Here is a 6291-nt window from a genome sequence, read left to right on the forward strand (position 1 = left end):
TTGTATCGAACGTCCAACTTAACTCACTTGGGAAACTCCCTACCTCCCTTCTTGTCACTAAATACACTTAACAATAAAATATAGCGGGAAAAAAAGATTATATGGCCAGAAGGTACTTTTCAGTTTATTTGTTTGTTTTCTTGTTTGCTTGCTTTTTGTTGTTGCAGGGCTTGAATGCAGGACCTGAGTGCTGTCATGAGCTTTTTACCCTCAAGATTAGTGCTCTACCAGAATGAGCCATACTGGCACTCATGGTTTCTGGTGGTTAATTGGAGATAAGAATCTCATAGACTTTCCTGCCCCAGCTGGCTTTGAACTGTGTTCTTCAGATCTCAGCCTTCTGAGTAAGATTACAGGAGTGAGCCACTGCCTCCTGGTTGGACAAAAGGGTTTGATGCATGCACTGATATAAGCTAACTTTGCAAACACTGTACTAACTAAAAGAAGGCAGAGATAAAAGGCCATTTATTGTATGATTCCACTGATATAAAATATCTGTAGAATAGTCAAATCTGTAGGGACAGAGTAGATTAGTGCTACCAGGAGTTAGAGGCAATATAATGTTGGAGAATTACTCCTTAATAGGTCTTCTTTAGGGGAAACAAAAATAATCTAGAAATCATGCAATAGTAACACAAAATTGTGAATTGCTAAATGTCACTGACTTACACATTTTCACATTGTGAAAAATAATAAATATTTTTACCACAACTTAAGGAGGAAATGTACTTTGTACCCAGATCAAGATTTAAGCCCTGATCCTGCCACCCATTAACTCTGTGATTTTGCACAGGGGCCATGCTAATCTTCTCTGTATCGTTCCAATTTTAGTATATGTGCTGCCGAAGCGAGCACATTCTGTGATTTTGGACACATATTTCTGGGCCTTGTTTTCTCATCTGTAAAAAGGAGACATTACAGTCCCTACCTCCAAGGGCTACTTTTATGTTGGAATTAAATAATTTATATACAGTGATCAGCACAGTGCCATCACAGAATAAACCCTCATCAGAAGTATTATAATTAAATGTAATTAGTGTCATTCATCATCAATCACATACTTTTCAGTCAGGCTTAATAGAGACAGAGTCATCTTAAATTTTCTGAAGATTTGTTTTTGTTTCTGTTTTGGGGCTTGATTATAGAGCCTGAGCACTGTCCCTGGGCCTCTTTGTGCTCAATGTTAGTGTTCTACCACTTGAGCCACAACTCCACTTCCAGTTTTTAGGGTCTAATTGGAGATAAGAATCTCACAGGGACTTTTATGACCAGCCTACTTCAAATCTCGATCCTCAGATGTCAGGCTCCTGAGTAGCTAGTATTACAGGTGTGTGCCACCAGTGCCCGGATTCTGAAGATTTTTTTTTTTAATTGTGTTGAAGCTGAGGCTTGAACTCAGGTCCTCTCATTCCTGCTTGGCTTTTTTTTTTTTGTCAAGTTTTACATTCTACCACTCGATCCACACCCCTACTATTAGCTTTTTGCTGGTTGATTGGAGATAATAACCTCATGACTCAAACCTTGATCATCAGATCTCAGCCTCCTAAGTAGGTGGAACCACAGGTGTGAACTACCACTGCCAACAGAAGATTCTTTTTTTGGTCTGTTCTTTTTGGTAGTTGGAATTGAACCCAGGACATTGTGCTTCCTAGACAATCACTTTGCCACTGAGCTACATGACAGCCTGAAAATTCTTTTTTCAACAACATTAATATCTATACAAGAGACCATACATTGTGAAGCACAGTGGTAAGCCAATGTTGTCTCTGCCACTGTACCACCATAAAACCATCCACTTAAGAGAAGAGGCTATTGTCTTCCCATTGGACTTCTGGACTCAGACCACTTCCCCACTTTATTCCTATTCTCCTTCCAGCAAAGTTAGCATACAAGTTATTAGGTCTTGTCCTATGAGCATCGCATCTTAATTTCCAAATCACAAAGGACCATTATAACTGTAAGTAAACCCATGCTATTTGCTTCAGGATTGAGAACAGATTTAGGATCACTGAAATGGAGATAAGTTGTCTCTTGCTGATATTATCTAGTCACATTTTTCTGAATTTACTGTAGACCTTATAATAAGAGGTCTCACATATTTTACTGATCATTTATCTGCTAAGAGGTTGCAATCTTAAATACATTCATGAAATACAATCAGACTGCATTAGCATGAGTTATTTAAAACACTGCTTGATGTGATTAATTTTGCAAACATCAAATAACTCAAGATGTGAAAATGATCTTTAGTAATACTAATAAGTAAATACACACATCCCCATAATGTACAAAATATATATGTAATATTATATACATATCCCAGTGGTTATTACCACCAATGGATGTACAGTGAAGCTAAACTGTACACACAATGTAAAATGCTTTGAGTTTCAAGAGTTTCATTAAATATAATGTAAAATTGCCAAGTACCAGTGCCTCATGCCTATAGTCATAGCTATTCAGGAAGCTGAGATCTAAGGATTTTATTTCAAAGCCAGCCAATGGCAGAAAGTATCTGAGACTCTCATTTCCAATCAACCACCAAAAATGCCCCAAGGGAGCCATTTCTCAAGTCTTATACTGAAAAGCTTAGGGACAGTGCCAAGGCCCTACATTCAACCCTGGGTGCCATAATCTTCAGATAGACTTAGAATTTAATTCAATTGAAAGTTCAACTCTCAGTAATTACTCCTTTCGATTACATCTTGGTGAAGCCAAAGAAGAGCAGCTTCATTACCTTGAAAGTCACCTTTCATTCTGTAATTATTTATTGTCTGGATGAACAATTTCTTGTTTGTGTGTCTTTGCTCAAGGCAAATATTTTTAATGTGTTAAAATTATATAAATGGTTAGGTGCCTGTGACACATTCCTGTAATCCTAGTTACAAAGTAGGCTGAGATCTGAGGTTTAAGGTTCAAAGCTAGCCCATGCAGGAATGGCCATGAGATTCTTATCTCCGATTAACCACAAAAAGCCAAAAATGGAGTTGTGGCTCAAGTGGTAGAGCACTAGTCTTGAGCACAAAAGCTCAGGGACAGCACCCAGATCCTGAGTTGAAACACAAGGACAGGCAAAAAGAACATAAAAATTCCACAAATTAATATATGACAAACAAGATATGTCACAAGATCAAGTGGATATGATACTGTTTATTTTTACTCGTTATTGCAGCTCAATCTTAAACAGTGCCTACTAAGTGCCAGTTGCCCTTGTGACGTGCTTGTGTAATCCATGTATCTCCTTAATGGCATGCATGCCTTCATTTCCCCATGTTCAGTGGCATGAGTGTTCTAAGAGGAAGAGCTAGGTCTGTCAGTCCAGGAAGAGTGTCCTGAGTCTGTTCTCCTAACCTGGTGCTTTAGTGATAAGCACTGAGCTAAAAGTTGGGGTTTTAGTAGGGCAATCTCTTCTTAAAGACCTATTTACAGTAATAGTGGGACCCAGTGGTCAAGCCTGTATTCCTAGCTACTTAGGAGGCTGAGATCTGAGGATTGCAGTTCGAAGCCAGCTTGTGCAGACAAGTCCATGAATCTCTTATCTCCAATTAACCATAAAAAAAAAAAAACAGAAAACGAAGTATGGCTCAAGTGTTAGAATACCACCTTGAAAAAAAAGGTAAAGCCCCACAACCAACCAAAAAATAAAAATAGAAAAGAAGGAGGAAGAGGAGGAGGAGGAGGAAGAGGAGGAGGAGGAGGAGGAGGAGGTGGAGGAGGAGGAGGAGGAGGAGGAGGAGGAGGAGGAGGAGGAGGAGGAGGAGGAGGAGCAGGAGGAGGAGGAGGAGGAGGAGGAGGAGGAGGAGAAGGGGCTAGAGCAGGAGGAGGAAAAGGAGAAGAAGGAGAAGGAGGAAGAAGGACTATGTAAGCAAGGAACTAACAATGTTTTTAGCTGGAGGTACTGGTTTTCAGAAACACCTTCGAAGCAGAATTCTGTATAGATCTATAATTCTATCAGTAATCCAAATTATATAAAGGAGCTAGTGGGGACAGACAAGATACATAGATCCTCCAAAATCTTGTTTTGATATCTGATAAAGCTGGGTTGTCTAAGATGCTGAAATATGGCTGCCATTCTACTTCTATTTCAAATTTGAATTCAGAAGTAAGCTAATACCTTCCTCCTCCAAGGATGATTTGTTGACCAGCAGAACTTCAGGCCTGCCTTAGAGCTGCTAAATATGAATTTATACTTTATAGCATCCCTAGGAAATTCCTGTGGTCTGTAAAACTTGAGAAGCTTTGAGCTAGAGTAAAAAAAACAAAGTCAGCATTTGGATCTGTCAGTATCATCTTTTGGAAGCCCAATCATCATGTATTGCTGAGATAGCTGCATTGGTCATTTTTGTATAGTTATAGCCAAATACTTCGCAGGAACAAAGGAAGGAATTGTCTGTTTTGGCTTATGGGATTAGAGCTGTTAGTTCATCATGGTTGAGGGTGGGGTAGAGTAGAGCAGCCCACATCACGAAGGCCAGGAAGCAGAGAAAGGAGAGGGAACTGGAGACCCTGTATAACCTTCAAAGTCCCCCCCTTAACCTACTTCCTTCAGCCAGTCTACCCTCCCAAAGTTTCCATACTCTCACAAAATAGCAGCATCAGTTGGGCAGTATGCCTTGAAAATATGAGCTGGTGGGGGACATTTCATTTTAAGGGTATAACATTCTGCCCCTGGACCCTTCAGGATCATGTTCCTCTCAAAAGGCAAAATCTTAAGACTCTCCAAAGTCTTAAAAGTTCCAACAATGGTCAAGAGTCTGAATGTAAAGCCTTTTATAAGACTCAGGGAACTTTAGACTCCTGTAAAAAAAAAATAAAAAAGACAAAGTAAAACCATACATACTTCTTCTGGGTTCTGATGCTCACATCTGAAATACTAGCTAGTCAGGAGGCTGAGATCTGATGCTGCTTGTGATTCAAAGGTAGCCTGGGCAGGAAACTCAGTGAGACTCTTTTCTTCAATTAACCACTAAAAAGCCAGAAATAGAGATGAGTCAAGTGGTAGAATGCTAATCTTGTGCATAAAAGCTCAGGGATAGTATCCAGGCCTTGAGTAAGCCCCGGGACCATTACACCCCCCCCCACACACACACACAAACAGAGAGACAGAGAAAGACAGAGACAGACAGACAGACAGACAGACAGACAGACAGACAGACAGACAGACAGACAGACAGAGAAGAATTTTTTGTTGTTGCTGGGCAGTGGATGGATCTGAAGTGAAGCAACCAAGCTCAGAAAGATAAGGAGCTCATGTCGCCTCTCATATGCAAATCTTTTTAACTTTTTTTTTGTTGCCAGTACAGGGTCTAGAACTCAGGGTGCTGTCCATTAGTGTTTTCACTGAAGGATAGCCCTCTACCACTTGAGCTACAGCTCCATTCCTAGCTTTTGCTTGGTTAATTGGAGATAAAATATTACAGATTTTCTTGCCTGACTGGCTTTGAACTAGAATCAGTCCTCAGTCTCCCAAGTGACTAGAATTATGGGCATGAGCCACTAGTCCATGGAACACATGTGGATCTTATACCTAACACAAACATACTGGTCATACCAAACTGACTAAAGTATGGAATAAGCTAGCATGACATATATCTAGAGCATAAACATATATATAAATATATATGTGTGTGTGTGGATGTGGGTGTGTGTATGCCATACCAAACTGACTAAAGTATGGCATAGGCTGGAGTGAGATTCCATGGCATAACCCCATCAAAAAGCTAATAGTTTAATAAAAATGAATATCAGGAAACTGAAATGTGTCTTGACTAGAGCATGTGGATACTAATGGTAGGGGAAGTGAATAGAGAGAAGAATGGTGGGAGGATGCACATATCAGTCTCAATATATGTATGTGAAAATGGAACTTGGAAATTGAATGATATAGGTGGGTTTGGGATATTTGGAGGAAGTGAAACTGGTGGAGGGAGAATGCTTGTACAAGATATGCTGTGCACATAAATGGACACGTTAAATCAAAACTCTTCTGTAAAACTATTTGAAGGTAACAATAACACACATTGTCAAAATTGGGCAAAATGCATCCAGGGTCACAAAAGGCCCTGTGGATATCATGAAAGGTACAAGGAGAAGATGCCCAACACTGGTGATTAGGAAAAAGTGGATCAAAATAAATTTCAAACTTATTAAAGTGACAAAAATGAAAAGGACTAATTGTGCTATATTCTAAGAGGTGATGTGCTTAGAGTGTCTCAGAGGTTTACAGAGCAGTGGCTTGGTCCCCAAATGGTGGCGCGGGGAGATGGTACACACCTCTAGTTCTCAAGTGTA

At 39.9% G+C, this 6291-nt stretch overlaps 1 non-coding gene across 1 annotated transcript; it reads right to left on the minus strand.

Annotated features, from left to right (window-relative positions):
• Positions 1-748: 748 nt before the first annotated feature.
• LOC138819624 (U6 spliceosomal RNA) lies at positions 749-855 on the minus strand. The gene has a single exon (XR_011369528.1). It is a non-coding gene; the product is annotated as a U6 spliceosomal RNA (small nuclear RNA).
• Positions 856-6291: the final 5436 nt, after the last annotated feature.

The sequence above is a fragment of the Dipodomys merriami genome, unplaced genomic scaffold (assembly GCF_024711535.1).
Source record: "Dipodomys merriami isolate MVZ:Mamm:240054 unplaced genomic scaffold, mDipMer1.0.p SCAF_800, whole genome shotgun sequence".
Lineage (NCBI taxonomy): Eukaryota > Metazoa > Chordata > Mammalia > Rodentia > Heteromyidae > Dipodomys > Dipodomys merriami.